This window comes from Carassius auratus, chromosome 22, assembly GCF_003368295.1.
Source record: "Carassius auratus strain Wakin chromosome 22, ASM336829v1, whole genome shotgun sequence".
Lineage (NCBI taxonomy): Eukaryota > Metazoa > Chordata > Actinopteri > Cypriniformes > Cyprinidae > Carassius > Carassius auratus.
The window spans coordinates 23,722,680-23,736,835 of NC_039264.1; positions in this window are offsets into that span (position 1 = coordinate 23,722,680).

Below are 14,156 nucleotides of genomic sequence, written 5' to 3' on the forward strand. Positions count from 1 at the left end.
ACCATCGCCATATCTTCTCATTAAAACTATAAACTCGCTATTGTTTCCAGATTGTCCTTTCACCAGCCGTCACAGGTATGACATTTAATTAATTTAACTAACCTTGACATTAAATGAGAGAGGGAGACAAGAATTTGTTGTTTCCTTAACCGTTCTCTTTGTTTGAGGATGCGCTGCAATCGTCATGATAACTCTTCTCTCTCAACTGTCATCCAGAGTTCAGAAAATGCAGCTGAACTACACAGTGCAAACTCCTCATATATTTAAGTAATTAAAATAAGGAAAGAAAGGAACCTATAAAAATAAAATGTATATAAAAATTTAATTTGTGACCCAAATTATATGTAGGGTGGTCACACAGACATTGTTTTAAACAAGTAGTATGGGCACAGTTGTTTACCATCAAAAGCATGATGTCATTCCGATAAGGTCTGGTGGTGGATTGTGGATGTTGGAAGCAATACTTCACTTTGATGCAGTTCAAACTGTTACACTTGCTTTAAGTCAAGCACACCAACCACAACCATCAAAGTCTGACACCTGTTGAAAGAGCATATTGGAAAGATTGATTTATGGAGTCATGATGCTCATTTATGACATTCAATAAACTATAGTTGCACTTCAATAATTTTGTTGCAGCTCATTTTGTTAACTAAACATTTCAGGTAAAAGTAATCAAAAACTTTTCCTGTCCCCGCAATGTGCAGCAGTCAAGACCCAATGATCAGATATCAGGGTTCGGGGTTCTGCTAACCTATATTACATATTGTTTGGGTCTTTACTAAGCTGAGGGTCTGGTTCGCTGAAATAAGTGTAATACAACTTTTCCCCCCTCCAATTCTTTATATTTAGAACCGAGTGAAGCACTATCATAGTTATAAAAGAATGGGTGTTCTGACATGCGTTGAACACAGTAGACCAATCACAACAGACAGGGTCAAAAAGCAAAAGAGAATGGGGAAAAAAAGAGACTTATATGTCAAATTTACTGTCCCTCCCATAGACGCTGCTTTAGAAACAACCTCACATTAGTGTTAACTATTCTTTGTAAAATAATTTGATGCAAATGTGATACAAAGTATATTGTTATAAATGTTCATAAATAATAATAATAAAAAAAAAATCTAAATCTAAAAAAACTTTTGAGGACTTACGATGCATATGACCGCTGAAACCCATTATCATAGTCTTGTGAGAAGGCTCCATTTGAGAGTCATTGATAAATAATGTAAAATTAAATGCATACTTAAAAAAAAGATTTAATTGTTTTAGAACTTGTATGCATGCAACCCTGTTGTTGTGGACCCCAAAACCAATTCAATTTATGCATTTTACATGCAATGCAATATAAATGTGTCAAGGTGCGTCCTTGACTCGGATGCAGAGTAATTCTATATATATATATGCAAGTGATTTCATGTGTGGATGTGCGTGAATTTTCAATGTAAACGGAAGGCATTTCAGTGTAAAAGGAAGTCATTTAAGCATGAACAGAAGTAACCGCATGTGCAATCATGGACAGGGTTTTGTGTCATTCCTAATCATTTGCTCAATCATTCAAAAAAAGTGTTTAGGCGAGAGCAGGGGTGAAAGTACCATTTTTCAGAAAAACATAATTTTAAAAGATAACGTTGTAGACAGAGATACATTCTGCTGTGGTCAGTAACTCACAAGTGTGGTCTAACAATACCAGGTGGTATTTTGTAGAAATGTAGAAAGACTTCAGTATAATTTCACTTTGAACATAAGTTGCACATTGTTACTTTCGACCCCATCGGTTGGGACGAAAGTAACATACATGTGGGTCAAAAGTAACACAACAATATAAGCTAGATTTGTTTCTGTTACTCTTTTATTAAGTAAACCTGATTATGGCATTGTTAATATGTAACTGCAAACATATTTTGACCTTTATTTTTGCAAAAACATATTAAATTAGATTATATTAGAAAAATCATTTTTAGATTTTTATATTAAATTTAAGTTTCTTCAAATGTCTCAAAACCGACTGTACAAACTTGATTTGTTTTTTCAGTGTATTTTTATAAAAAAAAATTTAATTAGAATTAACAATATAATAATTAAATTATATTAGCATAATATAAATTCTAAACATAATGTAACAGTAGGCCTATTCATGTTTCCATCCAGTTGTTTTTATGCATAATTTGAAAATGTGCATTAAAACATCTGGAAACACTGCAAATTCATAGGTGGAGGTGTAAAGGCTAAGATGTGGCTAAAACCTAAACATAACTAAGGTAAATGTGAGGTAGGAGCTGCCCAGATGTTCCTCTATGTCCAGAAACGCCCTCTCATAATCATCTGGATAAAACCATACCTCGGTTTGTCTTTCAGACCCTCACTCAGACATATTGTTTTGGTATAATATTAACATTTTAATAAATGATGCAAAATTCACAGAATAGCATGTACCGGAACAAAATAAATACTACTTGTTACTGTAGCGGGACAAAAGTAACAATTGTTACTTTTGTCCCACCAGAAACTCCTGACATTTAAACCTGATTTTCTTTTATACTAAAAAACTTTGATAATGCAAACTTTAGGATATGTTAAAGCACTAAATAACCTGTAGATTGATCATTACTGTGACACATGAAACAAGAAAAACAACACAACTAATTAAAAAAATTACTGCTTCAATAATTTACTTTTTGTTGTCGAAAACAGTTTTACGGTCAAAACTGCGGGAAATGATGAGGAAATCACGTGATATTTCTCAGCTCTGTGAAGGGTTGCATGTTGAGCATGCTGTCATAGCTTGGCATGCAAATGCAGTAATAGGCTCGGAGAAAATCGCTTTGTTACTTTCGTCCCACGTTACTTTCGACCCCCGCTCTCCCCTAAAGAAAAGGAGAACCTTTATTCTCCCCACAAAACACAAAATAACATAAACAATAATAAAATGCTCTGGCGCACACAGAGATCTCCGAGCTGGCCGGCACACTGCGGACCACTTGCGCTGCCGGATCTCCGAATTACGGATCCTTTGACGGAAAAACAGAAGGTGAGACTGATACTGAGAATCATACAGAACATGGACAAAGACAAAACAGTCTACTCACGACAACAGACAGAAAAGCAGAGACATATAAGGGAGTGGGGGAATGAGCGACAGGTGGGGAAGAATCAGCTCGTGGAACTTAACTCACTTCACATTTCTAATTATGCTGTGGATACATTGAAGATATGGTGAAATCTTAGTATACATATTAGTATACTAACTGCTCTCCTTAGAGTTACAAATGATCTGCTCTTATCATCTGATCGTGGGTGTATCTCTCTATTAGTTTTATTGGATCTTAGTGCTGCGTTTGACACAATTGACCACAACATTCTTTTGCATAGACTTGAACACTTTGTTGGCATCAGTGGAAGTGCATTAGCATGGTTTAAATCGTACTTATATGACCGCCATCAGTTCGTAGCAGTGAATGAAGATGTATCATATCGATCACAAGTGCAGTATGGAGTACCTCAAGGCTCAGTTCTAGGGCCGCTACTCTTCACGCTTTATATGTTACCCTTGGGAGATATCATCAGGAAACATGGTGTTAGCTTTCACTGTTATGCTGATGATACGCAGCTCTATATTTCCTCGCAGCCCGGTGAAACACACCAATTTGAAAAACTAATGGAATGCATAGTCGATATAAAAAATTGGATGACGAGTAATTTCTTACTGCTAAATTCAGAAAAAACAGAGGTGTTAATCATAGGGCCTAAAAACTCTACTTGTAATAACCTAGAACACTGTCTAAGACTTGATGGTTGCTCTGTCAATTCTTCGTCATCAGTTAGGAACCTAGGTGTGCTACTTGATCGCAATCTTTCCTTAGAAAGCCACGTTTCTAGCATTTGTAAAACTGCATTTTTCCATCTCAAAAATATATCTAAATTACGGCCTATGCTCTCAATGTCAAATGCAGAAATGTTAATCCATGCATTTATGACTTCAAGGTTAGACTACTGTAATGCTTTATTGGGTGGTTGTTCTGCACGCTTGGTAAACAAACTACAGCTAGTCCAAAATGCAGCAGCAAGAGTTCTTACTAGAACCAGGAAGTATGACCATATTAGCCCGGTCCTGTCCACACTGCACTGGCTCCCTATCAAACATCGTATAGATTTTAAAATATTGCTTATTACTTATAAAGCCCTGAATGGTTTAGCACCTCAGTATTTGAATGAGCTCCTTTTACATTATACTCCTCTACGTCCGCTACGTTCTCAAAACTCAGGCAATTTGATAATACCTAGAATATCAAAATCAACTGCGGGCGGCAGATCCTTTTCCTATTTGGCGCCTAAACTCTGGAATAACCTACCTAACATTGTTCGGGAGGCAGACACACTCTTGCAGTTTAAATCTAGATTAAAGACCCATCTCTTTAACCTGGCATACACATAACATACTAATATGCTTTTAATATCCAAATCCGTTAAAGGATTTTTAGGCTGCATTAATTAGGTAAACTGGAACCGGAACACTTCACATAACACCGTACTTTCTACATCATTAGAAGAATGGCATCTATGCTAATATTTGTCTGTTTCTCTCTTGTTCCGAGGTCACCGTGGCCACCAGATCCAGTCTGTGTCCAGATCAGAGGGTCACTGCAGTCACCCGGATCCAGTACGTATCCAGACCAGATGGTGGATCAGCACCTAGAAAGGACCTCTACTGCCCTGAAAGACAGCGGAGACCAGGACAACTAGAGCCCCAGATACAGATCCCCTGTAAAGACCTTGTCTCAGAGTAGCACCAGGACAAGACCACAGGAAACAGATGATTCTTCTGCACAATCTGACTTTGCTGCAGCCTGGAATTGAACTACTGGTTTCGTCTGGTCAGAGGAGAACTGGCCCCCCAACTGAGCCTGGTTTCTCCCAAGGTTTTTTTTTTTCTCCATTCTGTCACCGATGGAGTTTCGGTTCCTTGCCGCTGTCGCCTCTGGCTTGCTTAGTTGGGGTCACTTCATCTACAGCGATATCGTTGACTTGATTGCAAATTAAAACAGACACTATTTCAACTGAACAGAGATGACATCAATGAATTCAATGATGAACTGCCTTTAACTATCATTTTGCATTATTGAGACACTGTTTTCCAAATGAATGTTGTTCAGTGCTTTGGCGCAATGTATTTTGTTTAAAGCACTATATAAATAAAGGTGATTGATTGATTGATTAGAATTGCACTGTAATCTAGATCCAAAAGCTGTGATGCCAACTGCAGTGTCTCCACAAACCTCCTAAATCATTCTGTGAAGAATCCCAGAATGGAGATGGTAGGTTATTCCAGAGTTTAAGTGCCAAATAGGAAAAGGATCTGCCGCCTGCAGTTGATTTTGATATTCTAGGTAGTATCAAATTGCCTGAGTTTTAAGAACGTAGCAGACGTAGAGTATTATAATGTAAAAGGAGCTCACTCAAATACTGAGGTGCTAAACCATTCAGGGCTTTATAAGTAATAAGCAATATTTTAAAATCTATATGATGTTTGGTAGGGAGCCAGTGCAGTGTTGACAGGATCGGGCTAATATGGTCATACTTCCCGGTTCTAGTAAGAACTCTTGCTGCTGCATTTTGGACTAGCTGTAATTTGTTTACTAAGCATGCAGAACAACCACCTGATGAAGCATTGCAATAATCTAACCTTGAGGTCATAAATGCATGGATTAAAATTTCTGCATTTGACATTGAGAGCATAGGCCGTAATTTAGATATATTTTTGAAATAGAAAAATGCAGTTTTACAAATGCTAGAAAGGTGGCTTTCTAAGGAAAGATTGCGATCAAATAGCACAACTAGGTTCCTAACTGATGAAGAAGAATTGACAGAGCAGCCATCAAGTCTTAGACAGTGTTCTAGGTTATTAGGTCCTATAATTAACACCTCTGCTTTTTCAAAATTTAGCAGTAAGAAATTTCTGTCATCCAGTTTTTTTATATCGACTATGTATTCTATTCGTTTTTCAAATTGGTGTGTTTCACCGGGCCGCGAAGAAATATAGAGCTGAGTATCATCAGCATAACAGTGAAAGCTAACACCATGTTTCCTGATGATATCTCCCAAGGGTAACTTGTAAAGCGTGAAGAGTAGCGGCCCTAGTACTGAGCCTTGAGGTACTCCATACTGCACTTGTGATCGATATGATACCTTTTCATTCACTGCTACGAATTGATGGCGGTCATAGAAGTATGATTTAAACCATGCTAACCATGCTAAATTAAATGCATGCTAATAGAGATACAACCACGATCAGATGATAAGAGCAGGACATTTGTATCTCTAAGGAGAGCAGTCTCAGTACTATGATACCCTCTACATCCTGACTGGAAATCCTCACATATACCATTTTCTCTAAGAACGAATATAATTGTGAGGATACCATCTTTTCTAGTGTCTTGGACAGAAAAGGGAGATTCGAGATTGGTCTATAATTAACTAGTTCTTTGGGGTCAAGTTGTGGTTTTTTGATGAGAGGCTTAATAACAGCCAGTTTGAAGGTTTTGGGGACATATTCTAATGACAATGAGGAATTAATAATAGTCAGAAGAGGATCTATGACTTCTGGAAGCACCTCTTTTAGGAGCTTATAAGGTATAGGGTCTAACATACATGATGTTGGTTTAGATGATTTAACAAGTTTATACAATTCTTCCTCTCCTATAGTAGAGAATGAGTGGAACTGTTCCTCAGGGTGTCTATAGTGCACTGTCTGATGCGACACTGTAGTTGACGGCTGAATGGATACAATTTTATCTCTAATAGTATCGATTTTAGAAGTAAAGTAGTTCATTAAGTCATTACTGCTGTGATGTTGGGAAATGTCAACATTCATTGAGGCTTTATTTCTTGTTAATTTAGCTACTGTATTGAATAAATACCTGGGATTATGTTTGGTTTCTTCTAAAAGACAAGAAAAGTAATCAGATCTAGCAGTTTTTAATGCTTTTCTGTAGGATAGGTTACTTTCCTGCCAAACAATACGAAATGCATCTAGTTTTGTTTTCTTCCATATGTGCTCCATTTTTCGGGCTGCTCTCTTTAGGGTGCGAGTATGCTCATTATACCATGGGTTCATACTGGTTCCCTTAAGCGTAAAGGAGCAACTGTATTTAAAATGCTAGAAAAGAGAGAGTCCATAGTTTCTTTTACATCATCAAGTTGTTCTGAGGTTTTGAATATGCTAAGGTATTCAGAAACATCAGGAAGATAACTTAAAAAGCAGTCTTTTGTGGTAGAAGTGATGGTTCTACTATACTTGTAACAAGAAGTAGAATTTACAATTTTGGCTATATGAAGTTTGCACAAAACTAAATAATGATCTGATATATCATCACTTGGCTGCATAATTTCAACACCATGAACAACAATTCCATATGACAGTATTAAATCGAGTATGATTTCGACAATGAGTAGGTCATGAAACGTGTTGTCTAACCCTATTAGAGTGTCAGAATGTCTATAAATGCTGATCCCAATGCATTTTTTTTCATTATATCAACATGGATATTAAAATCACCAACTATTAAAACTTTATCTGCAGCCAGAACTAACGCAGATTAGAATCAGTGATCATTTAATTTACAAAAAGTGTTTTCTAGAAAGGTATCTGATATTCAATAAGCCAAGCTTTATCATTTGTTTATCCGTATTGCATCTGTTTTTTATTTGTTGAACCTCAATTAAATTTTTACTCTTAACTTGGTTTGGACGTTTTTTGTATTTTGTATTACACAGTCTCTATAGTGTGATATCTAGATGAAAGAGTCTCTATGTGCTGAGAGTTAACTGACCTCTGTGACGTGAGGCAGCTAGCAGATGGTTTAGCCAGTCTGTCTGCTTCCTGATCTGGGCCCCAGTTAGTCAAGCATAAACTCTAAGACTATTTGCCATATTTCTAGAGAGAAGAGCGGCACCACCCCAGGAGGGATGAAGACCATCTCTTTTCAACAGGTCAGGTCTGCCCCAAAAGTTCGTCCAATTGTCTATAAAACCTATGTTATTCTGCGGGCACCACTTAGACATCCAGCCATTGAGTGATAACAATCTGCTTTGCATCTCGTCACCACGGTAAGCAGGAAGGGGGCCAGAGCATATTACAGTGTCTGACATAATACTTGCAAGTTCAAATACCTCTTTAATGTTATTTTTAGTGATCTCCGACTGGCGAAGTCGAACATCATTAGCACCGGCATGAATAACAATCTTATTGTATTTACGTTTAGCATTAGCCAGCACTTTTAGGTTTGCCAAGATGTCAGGCACTTTGGCTCCCGGTAAACATTTGACTATGGTGGCTGGTGTCTCTATGTTAATGTTGCCAATAACTAGAGCACTATACCGCCAATAACAAATCACCAATAACTAGAGCACTTTCATCAGGTTTCTCAGTGGGTGCATCACTGAGTGGGGAGAACCTGTTTGATGTTTTGATCGGAACAGAAGAGCGTTGTTTTGACCTATGCTGCCTCACTGTCACCCAGTTGCCCTGCTGCAGGGGCTCTGTTGCCAGAATCGAACAATGTACAGGAATCCCTGAGCTAGACGCATCCAAAGCCGTATCTTGAGCCCTAACATTCTTACTGTCCTCAATTAAAGTTTGGATGCGTGTCTCTAATTCTGAAATGCCACAGCATAACTATTTCCCTGCATTTATCACCCAGAACCATTCTACCCAGAAAGAGCAGGAGATGTCTGAGAGTGGCGAAGAAGCTGAGGCTGAGCCTCCTAAATCCTCCTGCCCTGCGTATGGGGAGCTGTTAGAGGTTATAGATCGCGCCAAGGTAAAATTAGACTTGCCATGAAAGTGTGCCAAAAAGGCAACGTCGCGAGGTCGCCTCGATGAGCGTTATTTGTCTGACCATAGCCCCCCAGCCCAGGTGAGCCTTCCATTCTTGCCCGACTTACATGCAGAAAAGGAATGGAAGAGGCCGTTTTCCTCTCGCATCCATCGGTTTCAGCATACGAGTTATGCTAATATCGAGGGCATGCACAAAAACGGCTATGAGAGGATGCCCCCTATAGAAGAGACGCTGGCTTGGTATCTCTCTGTGGGGGAAACGTCTTCTCTTAAATCTCCCTCTTTGCCATCTAAGCCCCTCCAGGATACATCCTGCTTAAATGGCAAATCATACACAGCAGCAGGTCAGGCTGTGGCTTCGTTGCACACGATGGCAGTGCTTCAGGCTTACCAGGCTGACCTGCTGAAGGACTTGGATACAGGCGAGGGCCTTTCAGCTGATCAGGTAGCCGAGCTGCGCCGCACCACAGACCTCTCTCTCCGGGCTACCAAGCAGGCTGCCTCCACCATGGGTAGGTCTATGGTAGTAACGGAGAGACATCTGTGGGTGAACCTGGCAGACATCGGGAGGGAAGAAAGGGGCGCAAGACTCTGCTCACTTTCTGAAATCCACATAAAGTGGTAAGTGTACACGCAAGATTCTGCGCACTTTCTGAAATCCTTTACGGTAGGGGTTACGCGCTCCGCTTCATTCCTTTTCTTAAGATGATTAGCCCTTGGTTCCTTGGACTTCATTCAACCAGTGAGTGCATTTGTTATACACCTCAAGCACCGCCCCTCAACATGAGGGGCTGTGTGGGCAATTCTGATGGTAGTTAAGCAGCGCTCCCCTTTTCTAAAAAGGGTCGCCTATGAGCATGCTGCTCGGAGTCCTCCTCTCTTGGGAGACTGAATTCTCGTTTTTTTCAGAGCGCTCCAGTACTACATACTGTTTTGAGACGCACTGTGAGAGCAGACATCCTGTTGAGGCAGGGGCTGAGGCTCGGGGAATGGCGCCTTCGCACCAAGGTGTTGAAGCAGAGTTGGAGAGGTTGGCCAGACTTGGGTGGATCAGTTTTGCGGTTCGAGAGAGCATCACACTATCCCCTCTGGCTTCCTCTGACTCATCCAGCTCCATTGGGGCTGGACGCCATGTTACAATCGTGGCCAAGGCTTCATGTGTACGTTCCGTCCTCCAATTGCTCTGCTCCCAGGCCATTCCATCTACGAGCTGCTCTATCAGTGTGCCACGAGAGCCCCTCCTTAGAACAGTATTTGTAAATCCATGCTATGGTAAGTGTGCACGTGAAGTGTTTGCACACTTTAGAGTTGTTACTTAGTGTTTGCCATGATTCTGGCCTGCACTCCCCTCTGCATGGCGGTGTGGGTATACTGTTCCCCATAGTGTCCCCTCAGAGGACGCAGTTCTCTGTAACCATGTAACCATGTAACCATGGTTCCCTGAGAGTGTTTTATTTTTAATAGTAAATCCCCTTTGTTTACCAAAAAGTTAAGTTTGCTTAATTTTCAATAATTAAAAGATAAATTAATGTTTGGTGTTTAATGCTTAATGTGCATCTCAGAAAATGCTTTATTTAAAACCCCGACTGAATGGGACTTAAATGCACTTAATTCATCTGTCAACTTTATTGTCATTGTTCACAGTACAAGTACAGAGAGAAACAATGGGTATTAATTAAATCTTTATTTTTGATGTATGCATTGAATTCTATGCATTTAAAAAATAAAAAATTCTAAAAAAAGGAAACTTAGTTGTTAATTTTAAGAGACCCAGAAGTCTTATTTTCTCTTGCATAATTAATATTGCACTTTAATTGAGCAAAAACACATTTTATCCGATTACTTGATTAATCAATGGATTTTTCGGTAGAATACTCGATTATTAAAATATTTGATAGCTACAGCCCTAGATGAAAGTGGCACAGCAAATAGCATGCAAAACTATTCCACCGTGATAATCTATTCACCAAATGGGGGTTAGGAAAACCACACAATAAATTCCGTGCATCAAACATTAGCTTGGGATGTTTTTAAGCATTGGTAGTGAAAGCAGCTGCCTGCATCCCTTCCCTTCTAATATTAAAATATGGAAATGCTAACATATCTTTAAGTTTTCAGTAAACTTTATAATAAGTAAAAATACTGTTTGCTAACAGTTAAATTACAATTAACTAAAGATTAATTAACTATCAATTTAGCATCTATTAATGATTGTTATTATAAAGTGTCTACCATCTAACTTAGTTAGCAACTATGGTTTTGGGAAACGCACCCCTGAGCTGTTAATAGTGACCTCTTTCAATATGCTAACAGTGAAATGGTAAAACATACTCAACAGTTAATTTCAGATTTTTTTTTTTTTCAATTATTTTCCCAGCTACACCATCAACTTCATCCTCAGCATCAACAGATGCATCACTTCTCAGTGCTGATGTTTCCTCTATATAGCACAAGGTACTACAAGCTCTATGATACACTGCAAAGCCCAGAGTTTAAACTGATAAGTGTGTGCTGTCATATTATTGCAAATCACTATTGAATTTTCACCAAACTATTTTTTCAAGCAGTATTTGCACTGTAAACCTTTTTTATTTATATAAAGTGTGGGTGAACTTAAACTGTATGGCTATGCTGTGGTTCCTGTAGGCTTTGTGTGCATGCAGGGGGCCTCTATGTCCATTTTGCTTGGGGCCCCCAAATTCCTTCAAAGGCCCCGGGTCATAATGCTGCTCATTTATGACATATGTGGTTGCACTGCTATTGTTTTGTCAGCCAAAATGATTTTAACACATGAAACACAGTTCAGACTAAACACAACTCTTACCCATTTTTAAACTAAATTATCTTTTATTATCTATAAAAACGATCTTACTCCTGCTCTCTCCTCAATGTACACAAATGAACCCACAGACTCGCACAAAGAAACTTATCAGCTCTGCACATGCTATTTCATCATTTTTTTTTTTTTACTACTGCAAAACATGACATTTCTCAGAAACAAGACCAGATGTCATAGATATCTGAGTGGTTGAGCAATCTGTCTGTGTGAACTGGTCATGATACCACCCAAATATCTTTCCTATAATATCATCCAAAGATTCAGAGAATCTGGAACAACCTCTGTGAGTAAGGGTCAAGGCCAGAAAACCATACTGGATGCCTATTGTAGAACATAGTAGTGTTCTGTAGCTTTAAATCTGAGCGGACTATGATCCTCCAGCTTGCTTACACGCATGCGCTAGTTGGTGCTACGTTGTTGAAGTTTGTACACTGTGTATTGAACTCCTGCATGTCTCATAGTAAAGATACTGTTGTTAAAAGGATCTTTGCCTTGCCTCTCATCATTCAGCATGGTTTCAGAAGTGGTCTGCACAGACTCGTAAGAGCAGGAGAAAATGAACTGTTCCAACGAGCATCCACACAGTAAGCCATCATTATTCATCGCACAATAAATCATGGCTGAAGGGTTCCGCAGACCCGATTCTCTTGTATTTGATAGCAATATCACCGAAAATTGGCGTGTGTTTGAGCAGGAATTCGATATATTCATTGCTGCTGCACACTCTGAGAAAGAGCCTTGCACGAAAGCATTCATACTGCTTAATCTGGCCGGCTTGGAAGCCACTGAGCGCAAGCGAACATTCGTCTATGCACCCGCTGCATATACAGGCGAGGGAGAAAACCGACGAATAATTACTCCGGCTGAATCAGGCGAGGACCCAGAATGTCTAAAACATAAGTTTCGCGAACTTTGCAGTCCACAAACAAACATAACGATGGAAAGACACAAATTTAATTCAAGAAACCAAAAGCCAGGAGAAACAATTGAGGCATATGTAAGCAACCTACGAAACAAGGCACAGAGTTGCAGGTTTGGAGATTTACAGGAAGAATTGATAAGAGATCGACTCGTGTGTGGGATACTCAACTATGGAATGAGAAAACTCCTGTTGCGTGACAATGAGCTTACATTGACAAAAGCCATTGAAATATGTCAAATACATGAACTGACTGACCAGCACACTAAAACACTAGCTGGACCAAAGCAACACTTGACAAATGTGGATAGTGTTCAACAAACGGTAAAAAGAAAACCATTTCGTACTCCAAACACAGATTAGACAAGTTTACCCCGCAACAAATTCATAATTGCAGCAATTGTGGAAGCAACCATGAGGCAAAACAGGAGAAATGTCCTGCATATGGCCAGCAATGTCACAGGTGCAACAAATGGAACCACTTCCAAAAATGTTGCAAATCAGTAAAAATTCAGCGCACACGAAATCTAAAAAAGACTGTAAATCAAATCGATGTTATCAAAGCTTCAAATAGTAGCGAAGACTCATTCTTTATAGATGGAGTTGCGGTTAATAATCAAAAGGTGGCCAGAATTGATTCAAAACAGTTAAAGAAAACTGCAATATCTTGCACAGTGCAAACCAGTGGAAAGCCTCTCGAACTAAAGATCGACACAGGAGCCTCATGTAACATCATGTCTTTGCAGACATTCGCACAGGTAAAGCAAGATGAAAACCTTCAGGTGTCACGCCATGTGAAGCTTGTTGCGTATGGTGGAGAGGAGATCCAAACTGCTGGATCAACCGTGTTATCTTGCAATCTGAGTGACCAGACCTACTCTCTACAGTTTTATGTAGTGCAAAAAAATGTACAGCCATTGTAGTATTGACTCTCTTCGGATGGGCCTCATTTCTCTCAATAATGCAGTCCACCAAGTCAGCGTAAAAGAAAACTCAAGTTTTGTCCAGCAGCTTAACACAGAATATGCAGATCTTTTCCGAGATGAAATAGGAAAGCTTCCCGTAACGTACTGCATGAAACTGGACAAAGAAGCCCAACCTGTTGTCCGTCCAGCACGCAGTATTCCTGCAGCAATGCAACAAAAGGTAAAAGCAGAGTTGGAAAGAATGGTCGCTATGGGAGTAATCACTCCTCTGTCTCAGCCAACCGATTGGGTGTCATCTATGGTGGCGACTTACAAGAAAAACTCAGATGAAATAAGACTGTGCATTGACCCTAGGGACCTAAACAAGTTCCTGAAACGTACGGATCACCCCATGCGCACAGTGGAAGAAGTGGCAGCGCAGATGCCAAACTCCACAGTATTCTCTGTGCTCGACGCAAAAAGCTCCTTTTGGCAGATTGCGCTGGATCACAAGTCCTCCCTCCTGACTACGTTCAGTACGCCATTTGGAAGATTCCGATTTCTAAGGATGCCCTTTGGCATTAATTCGGCCAGCGTGGTCTTTCAGCGCGCTATGGAGCAGATCTTTGCTGGCTACCCGTGCGCAGTCATAGTCGA